The 16,225-nt window shown below is 37.5% G+C and overlaps 1 long non-coding RNA gene across 1 annotated transcript in view; it reads right to left on the reverse strand.

Annotated features, from left to right (window-relative positions):
* Positions 1–11,271: 11,271 nt before the first annotated feature.
* LOC107837760 (uncharacterized) overlaps positions 11,272–16,225 on the reverse strand; it is an 18,815-nt gene continuing 13,861 nt past the window's right edge. The window contains exon 3 of the long non-coding RNA XR_001663802.1: positions 11,272–11,282. This is a non-coding gene — a long non-coding RNA (uncharacterized LOC107837760). The remainder of the gene's footprint in view (positions 11,283–16,225) is intronic.

Here is a 16,225-nt window from a genome sequence, read left to right on the forward strand (position 1 = left end):
GTTCTTTAACATAAAAAAGTAAAAGAAAAATACTATCTTATGTTTAATTTTGGAAATATGACGTAAAATAAAAGAAAAAAACTCACCAAAAAGAACCTGAACATTTTCTTCAGAAAATCCTCAACCAAGATTTAAATCGAATAAGACATTTGGCTGTGAGGTGTCACACTCTAAAAAGTGTATTTGGGCTGCAGTTCATCTTATGGACTTATTTACATTAATTTCACTTAATTATTCTGCTTTTGCTATGACAACTTACTTTTTTGTGTTCATTTAGCTCAAAACTTACAAATCTTTAACCTAAAGGAACTTTTCACTTTGACTTTACTTAAAACAATTGAGTTCAATGCCAGTTTTATATCCTATGTCTGACCAACTCAATTTATTATGATCATCCAACTCAATTTGCTAAGTTTTTATAACTTAATTCATAAGGGGGTTTAACATGACACATTTAAATCAGTCTTACTCAGATCATTTATTTTCTTCTAACAAACATTTAAAATCTCTTTGACTTAATTCTACAGAAAGTCAACTCAAACTTTTAAGTAGTTCCAAACTAAATTTTAATACTCTTTTTACAGTGTCCTCTACATACACAAATCTTTTCCTTAAATGACCTTTTTACTTTGACTTTACTTGAAAAATTAAGTTCAATACCATGTTTGTATCCCTCGTCTGACACCATGACTCAAGCTTACCAGGGACAGATTCCCCAGTAAGCGACCGTGGCTCTGTGGGTAGAGTCATCGCCTTGTGATTGGAAGGCTGTAGGTTCAATTCCAGCTTCCTCCTCCCACATGCCAATGCACCCCTGGGCAAGGCACTCAACCCCAAGTTGTCTACTGATCTGTGCATTAAATAAATGTGTGAAGGTGTCTCTAGTGGTCATAATGACTGGAAAAGTGCTACATAAGTTTATTTACCATTTTTGAAGTAAACTAAATGATTTGAGTAAGACTGACTTAAATCTGTTATCTTAAACATACTTAAATTTGTTAAAAATAAATAAACAAATTGAGTTGGATGATTATAATATATTGAATTGGTTACACTTAATAAATTAAGTTGGATAAACTTCATTGAATTGTTTGTTACCTATAGAAGCAATTCAATTAAGTTGGTTCAACTATTTTCTTTTTAGAGTGCAGTTTAAACCTCTGCAGTTCCCCTCTTAGTTTAAATCCTTTTTTTGTTTGTTTGTTTTTTAATCAGGGTGAGTTCTGCCCATCTTCAAGGTACTCTGAAGTGGTATAGAAAAGACAGAAGCTAGTTGAAACATGGCAATTTTGATTTCATGCTAAGCAAAAACCCTCAATATATTTCAATCTTCTTTTATTGTGCCCATTTTACCATTCATTAGAACACAGCGCAGCTAAACGCCAGAGTGCAGAGCACCTTTTACTTCGAGACCTTGAGGAGCTCGGTGGGTCGGAGTCCAAGAGCAGATTCTATCTTTTGCCTTGGAGATGACAGAAGAGAGAAAATGAGCCTTCATGGGCAGAATGAGGCGGAAATTGAGGAACACAATGAATGTCCTTGAGACAAGTGAGCTCTGCACCAATTTACTTACTGTTCAGAGGAGAACATCAACAACCGACGTGTTCCTTAGCAACTGACCATTCATTGCGTGTGTGTGTGTGTGTGTGTGTTACTGCACTCATTGTTTCTTTTCCTTTAATGTGTATTTCTATCTGCTACTCATTTATGATTCTTTGTGATGTTATATTTATAAAAAGTGACAGATAATCAAATATACAGTGTACGTGTCGGTACTAGAGAAGTAATGTGCACCCACACTTGTCAATTTTGATTATTTTTTAAATTTCCGTTCAATAATCTAGATGTTTATTTAGATTATTTCCTCACTATACAGGCTGTTCTTCAATTATTCTAGCCTTTGTTCTCTTATTACTGGTTGCCAGCGTGCTTTGTTAGTACATAAACAATATGTGTTTTCTATATGAAAACTTAGGTAAACTAGAAAGTAAGACTTTTTTTTTCTTCGCTCAATGTACAAGATGACATCTTTGTTGTTGTTGTTGTTGCTTAAGTTAAAAGGAAAGAAAGATAGTCTCCTTAAAGAGATTATTAACCCTTTCATGCATAGTGGTCACTACAGTGGACAGCTGTCTAAAACCCATCTTCTTGTGCTTCTTGTGGATTTTTATGTCATAAATGCACACAGTCCACTGAAGTGGACACTAATGCATCATAAAATACACCATCAACTTCTGGCCATCAGCTGCAAATGCAAGAAATTATTTTTGTTAAATCCAATATGGCCGACAGACAAAAAACCAGGCCGACCGACCCGGTCCCTCCTTCTACTGTAGACGACTCTTGCAGGTAAAAAAAAAAAATATTATAACATTAGATAACCCCTAAAGATCAATACTACTGATGCATATTTCAAATAACAACTTTGTATTTGGAGAAAATTACAATTGATCACCTAAAAAAAAATAAAATAAAATAAAAAAAAATTACAAAAAAAAAAATTCCTACAATTTTTTAGTGCCTTAAGAAAAAAAGACATTTTGGGAAAAAAAAAAAAATCCTGACACAAAAGATCATCATTCATGCATGAAAGGGTTAGGGAGAGAACCAGATAATCACACTGACTGATAGGGAGTGTAAAGTTATATTTTGTAGACATACTCAGCCCTATTCTGCTGCTGGTTCTGCCTGTTGAAAGACAGCTGCTTGTTTCCATGTGCTTGATTAGGATAAGAGTTTGCTGCAAAGTTAATGACTCAACATAACTGGCCTTCTCTGGAAAGAAGGTCTTTTACCAGGTGGTACAATAAGCTAAATAGGACTGCATTGTTTTATATTGAGTAATTGAGTGTTAGACCGTATATTATTGGTTTGTATTCGTTCAATCCTGTTATAAGTATAAAAACGTACAACACTTTGGCTTTGGATACTGAAAACCTAAAGAAATCATTCTGAAGTCTCAAATTACATTTCCTCATGTTTAGACCAACTCAATTCACGTTTCGATATGTGAGCATGACAGGATAACGGACGGTGGGAAAGCAGCTTAACCAAAAGTTTCTGGTAACAAAACACCTTAAAAAACAAGAAATAAAATCCCAAATCCAAAACTAAACACAGAGGGGCGACACTTCCTCGACTGTACAATGAGTCATCACCCTTGACAAGACTCATTTACCCCAGAGATTACTTCATCTAATTATTTTCTCTTCTGGCTTCATCACTAAACTTGAACTGTAATTAAAAGCTATTATGTGATTTACTGTAGTTTAAGTCTCTACGGGAAATTGAGATCATAGTTAAAGAAATTAAACCCTTTTATCACCCATGTCAAGTTAGACTCTTTTCGGGGGAAACAGCTTCCTCTTTAATTTTGCTGGAACGGAGCACGCATTGTAGGAACACATACAACAGCTGGTATTGGAAACACATTATAAATCTGTCTGCACTCCTCTTTCAAGAAGCTGTCATCTTCACTCTTTGATTTAAACTTTAAAGGCGCACCAGCAGGGAATTAAAGTTTTACATACAGACAATTATCAGGCGTCCTTTTTACCGGCTCATCAATTATCACCCGTATGCACTGAGAGGAATACATGCGGTTTTATAGGAAGTGCTGAAATAAAAGCTGTTAACTCCACAGGTGACAAGGGAGGAAGACTACTGCTCATTCTTGCCTAATCTGACAGATTTTGTTTTTTCTTTTTTTTACATTTTTTTTTCTTCCACGTTTTTAAACTCAGTTTACCAGAATCACGTCATACGTGAAACCCCATCACCCAGCAGGCCTACAACAAAAGAAAAGGCAAACCAAAGAAAATGGGAGAACCATTAGTGTAACCTTTGCGTCTGAGATGATGAACCCTGATAAGTCACAGAATTAAATTTCACATCTCGTCAGAGTTACTGAAACTAACTCTGTGAGCGAGCAATAAGAAAGTTATTAATAATAATAGAGCGGTTATTCTACAGGGAAATATTGTCAGAGCTCCATTAATACACCTCAGATCTCAATTTTAATCCATTTGTGCCACAGAAATATGGGAGTGTGCCATTGCAGGCCATGATCTTTAATTAAAGGAGTCAATGAGTTAACGTTATTAAACTTTATTTCGAGTGCTTACATTATTTATCTAGCTTAGCAGTTCATTGGTGGATAAAACACTAGATCCTCTGTCTCAGTTTTATTAAGATTAAGTTTCACAAAAATGCAGAACGAAAAAAAAATGGAATAAAAAATAGGTGGGAAATAGATTAAATGTATTAAAATTTGTTTTTGGAAAGTATTTTTCATCTCAGTGAATTTATGCACCACACACCTTTTATGTAAAAAAAAAAAAAGATTTCAACAATCTACTTCCTTTGGCAGAAATGTTTAATGAAAATAAATGTGTTTTTGGAGGCTCAAGCGAGTACAGAAACAGAGAATGTGACTTTTATTCAGGCCTCCTTTTTCTATTTCTATATCCACATAATGTGAGGAGGGAGCGTAGGGTTTAGGGGACAGGTGGCTCGCTTTATCGCGCTGTCAAAGAATAAACATACAAGACAATCTCTCATCAAATGAGTGTTTTCTAAATAACCGGCAGCTCCGCTGTACTTCTCACTGTGAAAAAAACAGTGACAGCATGATAAGAATGTTTTATTCTTTTCCTTATTGCTGTAAGTTTTTTACACTGCTGATGATAAGTGGATCAAGTGCGTTTTATTAGCAGCACCTGGCTGCTGCCTCTCCTCTAAAGCACAACAAAGGCAGCAAAGATGCACTTGTGTTTTGTAGCTGCTGTTGTTGTTTTTTGCTTTAATACATGTTGAGTAAGTGAAATCCAGTCTGTTTTTGTGCAATTCAAATCAAGATTTTAATAGTTTTAAATTATATAAAAGACTATGTAATTTTTTATTCTGTCCGTATGAGCCTCTTAGATCAAATTAGATTATACTGTCATTTAACCATGACTGCAGATATAGAAATATATTGAAAATAAAGTGAATGATTGATTGAGTTGGATTGCGATGGACTGGCGATTTGTCCAGGGTCTACCCTGGATAGGATTTTTTTGAATACTATTAAAAATAATATTTTTATAGTCCTCTGTAACCTCTGTCCCCTTACAGCAGTTCATGAGTGTATACAGTCTGATGTGGCATCTTGAGAAAGAAAAATGAGGTTTATCGTGTGGTTTTCAGTCCCGGTCCTCTCAAACTGCTGTCCTGAATGTTTCCGATGTTTTCCTGCCACCTGGCCAGGATAAACGGTTGATTGTCTTCTGCAGCTCTTAATGGCGCGCCGAGGAGGTAATGCATTCATTTGATTAATTTGTGCTGCCGCAGGAAAACATCTAAGACATGAAGGACATTGGTTTCTCGGGACTAAGATGGTTTAAAACTAACAGAGAAAAAAGCTGACTCTACCATGCACTGCTGAGCAGGGATGGTGTGACGACACGGGAGTCTGGAAATCAAACTCTTATTTCTTCAAGTTAAGTAAATATTTTTAAAAAGCATGCTGGATTTCTATAGCTTTATCACTTTGTATCTTTGTAAAAGAAATCCCCTCAAATGATCACTGGTAAGACTATTTACTGCTGAAATGGGAGATGAAAAGGGGAGTGCAGCCACTTTACGTTTCTGAATAACTGATCAATTAGACATGGAGGCTCTTTGTTTAACTTTTAAATCGCAGCCTTTACTTCACCGAAAAGTGTGATTCGCACAATTTTATAATTGCGGATTTTGCTTCACTTGCCATAAAATTGGAAGTTTTCAGCTGAGATCACACCATTGTTCACTGGGTTTCATGCAGTGAAAGCAGACTTCCCACCTTTGGGGGGGTATGCTAAAAGTGTCACGCCAGATGAACAGAACGCAGCTGGTTCTTATTTTTGCAAATTCTCTGCTGACTATTTCACCTGCCAATTATTAAATCAGCTTTCATTCCACATCCAGTTCCATTTGCGTGTTCCCAGGAGTTCGCCTGAACCCCTCCTCGCCCCCCACCTGCTCCCGTTCCCTTTCCAAACATACGTTGAGTTGCCGCATGTTCTATCCCATTCAAGCAATATGACATCCCAAGTCTCCCCAGAGTTTTGAGATAATAAACTTTTCAAACTACAGCACTGACATAACAATCCAAATGTGATAAAAACAAAACGAGTATTCTGTGGTGCAAATGAAACTAAATAAACTGTAGTTATAAAGCACAGCAAGCCTGGAGTGTTAATGACACTGCCTTCAATTTTTCACTTTTGAGAACTTTATGTTTTGCAAAGTAAATTTAACTCAAATTTTAAATTGTATAATTGGGCCTGCCATGAATAACTTTTATTTAAAAAAAACAACATTTTTGCATATTTGATAAAACTGCTGCTTTGTACTGAGAGTATAAAATGTAATGTCAAATAGGAGAAAAAAAAATTCTGGTTTCTCTAGCAATGTGAATCAGACTCGTGTACGTGCTGCTCAGACATTCATCGCACAGCATGCGCTGTTGTGATACACTGACCAAAGATTATTTTGAAAAACATTTTGACTTTGTCAAACTTGTTTTTATGGGAAAAAAAATATAGATATATAAGGAGGAAAATTTTTAAGGCTTTGTTGACAACCTATGACGAAAACAGGAGTTAAAAAAGCAAAATATAGGCTGGCCAAGCTTGGCCTGAATTGTTTTACACTGTCTACAGAACAATATGTCGGTCTATCTGTGTATCCGCATCTAGTAAAAATTCAAACGTAACATATATTAAATTTCTGTTAATGGTTTTGATATAACACACTGTAAAAAGCGTGAGGTGCAGAAAGCGATTTATTGTTTTAGAATATTTCCATTCAACTTTGTGTGTGTGTGTGTGTGTAAGTTGGGGTGTGTATATAAAAGTGGATCTTCCAAGCAAGGAACAGAAGAGTCATTTCTAATCATTAATCATTAGATTAGATTTTCTTGAATTTAACATTTTTCACATTTTAGCAACACTTTTTTACTCTTAAATCATCGTGATAATGGAGCCTTACACCTCATAGCCATTTGAAGCAGCTGTGTCAAGATTTCAGGTGTTTGCTTTAGTATTGCCCCTCTGCTATGCAAACTAATGACATCCAGTCATTATTTCTTAACCCGATGCACATCGTAAAACCTGCTGTGGCTTAACGTATTCTGACCTTCTTGTCTGTGTGATCCTGTCAACATCCACACGTCCGAGCCGAATGTTCAGGCATAAAGTTCAAATTAGAAGATGGAGTGAATAGGTGAGAAACCGGGAGAGCCGGCATGGGGTGTTCTTAATTAGCTGCCGATTCACGGAGAGACAACCAGAAATGGAGGTTAAGGTTTGAACAAGAAAATCTGCTCAAAGGCGAGGTTTATCAGCTGGACTCAGAAGTCTTCTCGAACGGCGAGAAGGAAGGTGTGCTCCTTATCTCTGCCGAAGGTCAGCTCTTAGGAAGGGAAATATGAAGCGGCAACCAGACACAGAGGGATTAACTCCAATCCTAATTATGGACGCTTGCAAATTATGTCCCAGCCAATCAATGTGGGAGGTCACAGTAATTCCCGTTTGTGTCACAGCAGGACATGAAATGGAAATTGGTCTCAAAGATACTTGGGAGGCGACTTCCTGCACACGACAGCAAACTGCAGCGAGAGGAAGGCCATGTTTTAATCATCTGCGTAGGAGTGACAGTAATGAAATTCACGGTTCTCAGTACACTCACAGAAATAATTTATATACAGCAGATCTGAGGTCAGGAGTGGACATAATGTTTCCGGGAAACACTGAAGGGGAAGCAATAATTAGACTCATATTTTTTGACAGCACTTCAGGTAATGAGAGAGACAGTTTTACGTTTTCTTGGGGTTTTAGTCTGAAGTGAGCAGATGTATAGCGTCTTGCCTCCTCACACTGCCCCTCCGTGCTATTTCACTTCTCATCCATGAACGACCAGGAATTATACATTGGCTCGTGAAAGTATTTAAACCTGTTGAACTTTTCCACATGTGTAACTGAGTGAAAAAATACTCCATAAATATGCAGAAGAAGGAAAGGGAACCACATCTTATCTTTTATCTTTTTTTTTTTTTTTTTTTTTTTTTTTTTTACAAATAAAGACCTGAAAAAAGTCTTTCGTTGCTTCTCAGATTTACCCCGAGTCGTTACTTTGAACAATCATCTTATTGCTGCAATCACAGACGCTCATACAGAATGTCCCTTGCTAAAAATGTTTGCTCTGTCTTCTTAGCTTGGACGGATTGAACAGTGAGCTTCAACGAACATCAGTTTTCGAGTTTTCCCATAAATTCTTAATTGGTGTTAGGTCACGACTTTAACTGGGACACTCTGACACTTTTATGTAAACCATTTCATTGCCTCCGCCATGTCAGCAGGTGGTGTGGTGTGACGTCTTGGGTTTTCTCAAAGATCTGACCCGTTTTTGTTATCTGCATTACAGTCTGCTGCAATCCAGGAAGATTTTTAAGTCCTTCAAAATTTAACATATAAATAATGTGAATCATATCAAGTTGCATTAATTTAGCTGAGATCAAAATCCACCAACTTAAACTAAAGAAATTCAAAATGTCTAAAGCTGGTTTTACATATCCACAATATGTGGGCTGTTAAAATATTTATCTGAATGCATAAACAAACACCCCAAAAAAGCAGCTATTAGTGTTTCTAAGCATCCTCACAAACTAGAGAAATCTACATCATAAATTGATTTGAAATCGTCACTGAAATAATAAAAAAATATTCAGAAAAGATGCATTCTGCTTATGTTGTTATTTAGTATCCCCTACCAGACATTCATGCTGCAACCCGGGTTCCATGGCAACGACTAAGACTGTAATGCAACAACACTGTGTTGCATTTATATTATTTGCTTATATCAATTCTCATTCCAAAAGCGAACCCAAATGCTGAGCCATTAGAAGAGGTTCTTCGAAACAAATCCTAAATCAAACGCATTATGATGTCTTCTTTGCAGAGTCATTACGAGAAGCCATCTTTTAATGGGGTTTGTGATCATAATACAAATAAAATCAAGCCAGACCTCATTTGAGTGCAAATGGTAGACGCCACTATGCACATTAGCTCCTGATTATCTGAAGTCACTGCAGGCTGTGGAGACGCACGTGATCCGCCGGTGTTGCCCAGCGTTATTAATGGTGTAGATACTGCTCCTCAAACGGAGTTTAATCTAAAAAAGTGATTGAATTTCAACTAAGTAATTAAAGCAAGTAATTTGAGGAACTACTTGAACCCTATAGTGGGGCCAATTATTTGTGGTGTGCGGAAACTTGTTAATTGAGGTGTGAGGAAGGCGAGATCCATTATCACGCTAAACCGGCAGCATTAATAAGGTAGCCAGTGTTACATAATTATACTGCTGCCGGCTTCTTTGCACCAAATTCAAATTTTGTTGATTCTGGATCTGATTCCTCCTTCGGTGTTTTCATCGCTCATTGCTATGGTAATAACTGCACCGTTGTCAAAAACTAAACTTTCACGGCATTGGCATAGTCGTGAAATAAGCAGAAGTCGAACTGAAGTTTTTGGATTGCGTCACATTCATTGTCTTATTTTCTCTGGTGGTTCATTGTTTCATTTTCTGCTTTATTTTGAAAAGTTTGAACATTATTTGTTTTGTGTGTTTCAATTTGCTGTCTGTGTTTCCAGCTTTATGATTGACAAGACAACATGACAAAAACTTTGAGTTTTTTTTTTTTTTTTTCTTAGTCTCTTTGCTTAATAAATACTAACAGTCCATAAAATAATTCATGGTTGTTTAGATCTATGAGGCCATAATATCTGAAATTTCTTGACCACCCATGTCAGCAATGAAACTGTCTTCATTTTCTAAGTAAGAAAAAAGAAAGAGACATTTTTATTCATCCACTAATTAAGCCTTACTTCCCCTCAGTCAAGATATCAAGCAATTTATCCAAATCCTAGCAGGCATAACGATTGCCAGTTACTGTTGTTTCCTGCCTTTGCTGGATTGATCAGTGCTTCACTGCACTGAGTTTTGTTTCTGCTTAACTGCACCGACTTTGGTAGCTCACACACTTTGGTAGCCACGGCCAACCTGGCAAGTAAAGATTGAAGCCCGGGCGCGTCAGTGCATGTTGAACAGCCAGGAAATCACATCCCGATCTTGACTGCTGCAGCCAGCCAAGCCGAACAAAAAGGCGTCTATCCGGGAAACACACCTTGCAATGTGAGAAGAATGCTGTACCACTTCTCAACTTTCTATTGACAATAATTCAGAGATTATATTTTAATTCTGTTTCTATGCGTCGCCAGAAAAAGAAACTTGTCTGTTTCAAGTATTCTTTGAAGAATCTTTGCACTAGCAAATGCTGAACAGATGAAATCCCAAGCACTGAATCCTTTCAAGTTTCACACAATGCAAGTTTATATCGGTATATTTTAGAAACAAGCCTCCTACTTGGACTTTGGCTGCAGCCTTAATAAGGTTTATGATCCTTCGTTCTAGATCTGTTGTCATACATAATGAGGCTAACTGCCTGTGAGACGGAGGCAACGCTGAGAAATGCAACTGGCTTTTCATAGAGTTGTTGAGCTCTGATGCATTTCCCCTCAGGAGCCTACAGTGGCTGCTGAGGCCATGATGCGATCGCTGCTGAGATCATTGAGGAAGCAGCGCGCGTCGCTACTTAATGTGAACGCTGGCTGTGCTGGCCTTCGCATAACCCACTGAGGTCAGTGCTGCAGGTCACCTTTAATGTAGCATAGCTGTGTCTTACAGCGAAGGAGCATGAAGATGAAAATAAATAAATAAATAAAAGATGGGAGTATTCTGAATACATTTTTGTTGCAACATATAAAATGCATTGATTAAAAAAAAAAATCCTTTGGTGTAATATTTCAGTCAAAGTGACGCTAATTATTATTGTGGGATTGTCCAAAAAAAAAAAAAAAAGTGCAGCAATAAATAGCTATAGCTGTGTGTATATATATATATATATTTTTTTTAAAGACATTCCAGTAATTTGTGTCATAATGGGAGGTAACTTTTTGACCCACATGCAGAAACAAAAGAAACAAGTATCAGTAAAAGATGTTTAATGAAAAAACAAAACAACAAAGCTTCAGCAGGGTTCAAGGAACTGGGCAGCAGGAACGGGCTGGAAGAGAGGATGAGTGATGAGTAAAGGTCTGTGGATGTCCGGGTTCTGAATGAGCGGGACCGATCTTACAGTCAGGCGGTAGGTAAGCGGGGGTGGATACTGGTATTTCCTGGGTCGTTTCGGGTGGGGCAATCTGCTGCGGACCAACCGGCGAGGGGTAAGAGGATCAGGTGCAGCCAGGAACTCAAAGCCTCGGGGGGTGACCCAGGACGTCTCGAGGAGGTTGTCTGGAAACGAGTAAACACAACAGGTGTCACTGGAGGGTTCTCAGAGGAATCACAAACTGCTCTAGTGGTGGCCTACAGTACCATTACTGGTTAACAATCTGGCATCGATGTGTTGGTTGATTCCACTCTTAAACCTCTTCGGAGATGAGAAAATCTCCGACAGGTGTGAGGATCCCAGCGTCCCTGGTCACGCCCACCAGAGATCATCCACCAGGCGGCCCCTGGTGGAAGGAGCGAGAAGCAGCAGGAAAACCACCCGAGCACCCAGGATCACCACAATTTGTATGAACAACCAGCCTTCTGTCAGCAATAATACACCTCTAAAACTAAATATAGAGATGCACCTCTTGGGCTTTTGCAACCATTTTCCAAGCTCCAGTATTTGTAAAGCTTCGACTTGCTGAACAGTGTTGTTATCAGCATGAGCTGTGGTGCCTTCATACAGTGTCTCTACTGTAATGGAGAACAATGGATTTGTTTTTTAGCTGTCCAATATCCTATTCCTCTGTGAATCGTTACATAAGTGTTATCTGAAAATAACTAGCCATTAATAGAATACTGGATTGTATAGTTGAGCAAATAACTTACATTACTAACAAATTAGAAGGCAAAATAATAAAACTCATTGCACTGCATGGCACAACTCTTGTTGAGTGACTACTGACATGCATCCTATAACAAAGGATTCATCTGCATATTCAGTGCACCCATGATTTTCATATCCTTATGCTAACTGGGTGGCTTCATGTCACTAAATTAAATTGCTGAAATGTTTGAAACACGTTTGTTTTCTGTTGCAATTTTCCTTAGTAACATGAATATGTCCAACACAAGCATTACTTTAAAAACTACAGGATCCTTGTCCAGAATTATTAGCATCTTGTCTTTATTCATTTATCCATATTATTCATCCATTATTTGTACCAACTTGTCTTTGTAGGGTCAAAGCGGCCACTGCCTCTGTCCAGCAGTCATTGGACGAAGTCAATAATATTTATTTTTCTCAGAAAAAAATCTTCAAATTACCATTTCCAGCTATTTAAGTATCCAGTCTTTTGACTACACAATAGAAACTTCAGATTTCAGTATTTTTGATAAAGGTCCAAATATACTGACATCTGCTCCTGGACTCTGGCTGTTTTAAGCAATTTACCAGAGAGTTGCTTTAAGAAGAAAAAAATTATGATTCATGTTTTCTCTGTAAGACTTTGATGAGTTGTGCTCTTCAGGTTAAGAATGACTGTGCACATTGACTTGTTCCAGGAAGAACTATATTTTTTCCTCCATCCCCTGCTAAGGCTTCTTGTTGTTGTTGTCGTTGTTGTTGTTGTTGTTATTGGGTTTTCACAGAGGATAGGATAACCTTTAAAAATCTGCAGAAGTTAATGGACTATGGAGAAGGATCTGCACGGACAACTACTGACAAAGCAGAATCATCAGTTTTAAAGCTGTTATGCAGGAAACAACAACAATTTATTCCCATTAATGTCCATCCCTTGAGTAATATGAAGGGTAGTCAAATACTTTCTGTCTCAAAGTTTTTGCGTGAGAAACAAGATAAATGGGAAGGTAAGACAGTCTAAGGAAGTTCAACAAGGTCTAAATTATGATGAATGCATGAGATCAAATCAAAACTGAAGATCTTGTGAGTCATTTCTGGCCTTTAAGTTTTAGCATCTATGCTAAGTGGTCTAAGAATGGAACAATAATGCAGTAGTACAGACATCAAGCAAAGCTTATTAGTTCAAGTGGAACATATAGTGTCTCAAAGTACAAAAGAAGGTAAAACTGGTTCGGATTTAAGGGAATCACGATACAAAATGCATCACAGTTTGTTGCAAATGGGTCTGCACAGCAAAAGCAAAGTCGCAACGCAAGTAATATCCACCATAGGCCAGCAAAAGAACAAAAAGATTTCTTTTTGCATCATAAGGATGCCTGGGTCTAGATGCATTGTTCAGCAGAGGAACACAGGGGGACCAGTCAATACTGTTTAGGCAGTATAAGGTTATTATGATATGTGCATGTGTTTAACTTAAGTGTAATGACAGATGTATTAAATGTTGCTTTTTTAAACAACAAACAATTTTGGAAAGTATGAACCATATACCTTATTGTGCAAACGGTAATTAAGTTATTTTATTTCAATGCACCAATGAGTTATTTGTTCAGAGTTTGACTCACTGTTTGGTAGATGAGCTAAATAGTTGCTTCACCTTACCGCCAGAACTTTCAACAAATCTCTCATGAACTTCTTAATGATTCATGCTGGGCTCATAAGATTCCAGTGGCAAATTTATTTGAAATTGTATTTTTTATTTGGTATAATTTCCCAATAGTCTTTCCTCCTTTGCACTCTGGTTATGATAAGTCAGAATCTGTAAGAGGGCTCGTGACTGAGGGCTAATGCTCACCATCATTTCAATAATTTAAACTCAAATTGAAACGGCTTGCTGCCGCTCGTATTCTAACCCCTGTGCTTCATTTTCTCAGTAAACAGTCTACTTAATTTTCAGTCCATGCCGACATTTAATGGATGCACATTCACCGCAGGGAATCAAACTTGCCCCTAGATGTACATTTGCTCCCTCGGTTGGAGGCAAATAAAGTTTATTCATCAGCACACACTGCGCTTCCTTTGATAAGGCACCTAGACTTTAAAATGAGGACAGCAGATCGGGATTTCCTGACACTAGGTAAGAAAATGAAACAAAATAAAAGAACACCAAGGATACCAAGGTTATCCAGTGTAAAACAAGCACTAAAATATAAATATGGTTGTGGAAAGCCACGAGAAAAATTGTTTCAATTGAGAATTTTGATTCATTCTGTTGTTCTGCTGGTGTAATAATCTGCCATTGTTGTTCGAATAAGAGTCGTGCTGATTCCTGAAACAGAAACAGAAAAGTCTTCCAGGTTATCTCTAGAGCTCATGAATCTTGCTAAGGTTTCAACATGCACCTCGACTATTCATGAGTTCACTGAAATGGGTGAAGCTGCTATCTGTGTGTTTGTAGCCAGCAGCAACGTTGACTGATTTGATTCGAATGAACCGTGAGGGTTTAGCTATCCACAGGTAGCGAGTCGGTTCAGCATGTTCGAACTCTGGCTATCTCCAGAGTGTGTTTGTTGGAGAGTGTAATTCCAAGTGTGTGTGTGTTTTTGTGTGCACGCGTGCGCGTGTGCGTGTGCGTGTCCCCTAATCTTTAAATCACTTTTACCTTCTTGCAGAGCCCAGATAGCCCTGCAGAACAGTGTTTGACATTTTCAGAAGGTGTCACAACCTTTTTAAATCCATATATTGGCAGAGTTAAATACAAGAAATTTAATATCTAAGAGGCAGAATTAGGAGGAAGTTATCATGTCAATATTTTCAAATGTTAAGCAAAATCAAGGATTAGGCCAGCTAATATGACTTCACCCATTGTGTTCCAGGCAATTAATGTCATTCTGGAAACAGGAAGAACCTTTTGTGTGTGAATTGTTAAATAACAATTTGCTGCAGTGTAATAGTTTTGCATGAACCATTTACATGTATAAAGTTTTATCAAGATGTGGAAAAGTTATGATGTGAAAACTGCACTAATCGCTTCTGTCTCATGCATCTGCTTTTAAGAAATTTGATCAGGTTACGTTTACATTTACGTTTTTATGTAAAAACAGTGAAATTTTGCTATTTTTACTAAATGTCATCATGCCTTGAGAATCCCATAATGGCCCCTGCCACATTGAAATCAAAGTCTGAAAAACCAGTTCTGCTTTCTTTGTCTTTAAATTTGGACTCCTGAGCTTGAAATGATTTGAAATTAGAACAAATGCATAGAAGGAGACTGCTGTCTGCCAAATGAACCAATCGAAAAACAGATAACTATTCATCTTCAGCTAGTCCTACATGAGCAAAAAGTTTGGTTTTAAAGGACTAGAAACTCAGTTTTTTTTTTTTTGTTTTTTTTTGGCAGTTTCGAAAAACTCAAATTCGACTAATGAGTCATCTCCCATGTTTGGAGCAACTCAGAGCACTCACACGGAGGTTTTAATTATGTTCACCAGCTCTCAAGTGTTCGATTCAATTTGGCCAGCAGGAGCCTACCTGGCAGTGTTTACGCTTGAGAAGCCAACGAAGGATCAAGCAAGCATTTCAGCTCTAGGGATTCATTCCAGTTAGTGTACACTATCTCCTGCTGTGCAGGGCTGGGCAACTTATTAAAAAAAAAAGTTAATCAAAACCAACATTATGAATCCTTATTCAGTGTTTGGTCCCATGTTTATGTTTTGATACAACTCACCACAAGGGGTCTCGTTGGCATTTTTCAAAGAGGACCATTTAATTATGAAACTAATCACTGACTGTTCAGTCTGCCAGTGTCTCACTGAGTTGGCCCACTGGCTTCAGACAACCTGAGACATGAGAAAACAAAGAAGATAGCAGGGCCGCGAGAGCGGGACAGAGATTGTTTAGGTAACGGATCAGTCTGAACTGCAGTTTGCTCAAATTAATTATGCTGACTTTCAAAGGGGGCTGAACGGCAAGTTGTTGATCTGAAGGAGAATTGCCTTCATGTAATTTAAAAGTCTCCTTTAGGTTTCCTAATGGAAGAAGAAGAAGAAGAAGAAGAAGAAGAAGAAGAAGATTTTTTTTTTTTGATTTTTACCAAAACATTTATTTACAATAATTTAATAATACACTTTTACATAATCAGGTCAATGAAAACTAAATAAAAATAATAAATATTCACATCAGCAGTTTGTTAAAATTTAGTTCTCCTTGATTTGAAACGGTGCACAATACATTATTAAAACCCCACTTAAATCCCCGGTGGCTCTGTGGAAACAAAATTCCAGTCTTAATCTA

This window comes from Poecilia formosa, unplaced genomic scaffold (assembly GCF_000485575.1).
Source record: "Poecilia formosa unplaced genomic scaffold, Poecilia_formosa-5.1.2 Scaffold172, whole genome shotgun sequence".
NCBI classification, from domain to species: domain Eukaryota; kingdom Metazoa; phylum Chordata; class Actinopteri; order Cyprinodontiformes; family Poeciliidae; genus Poecilia; species Poecilia formosa.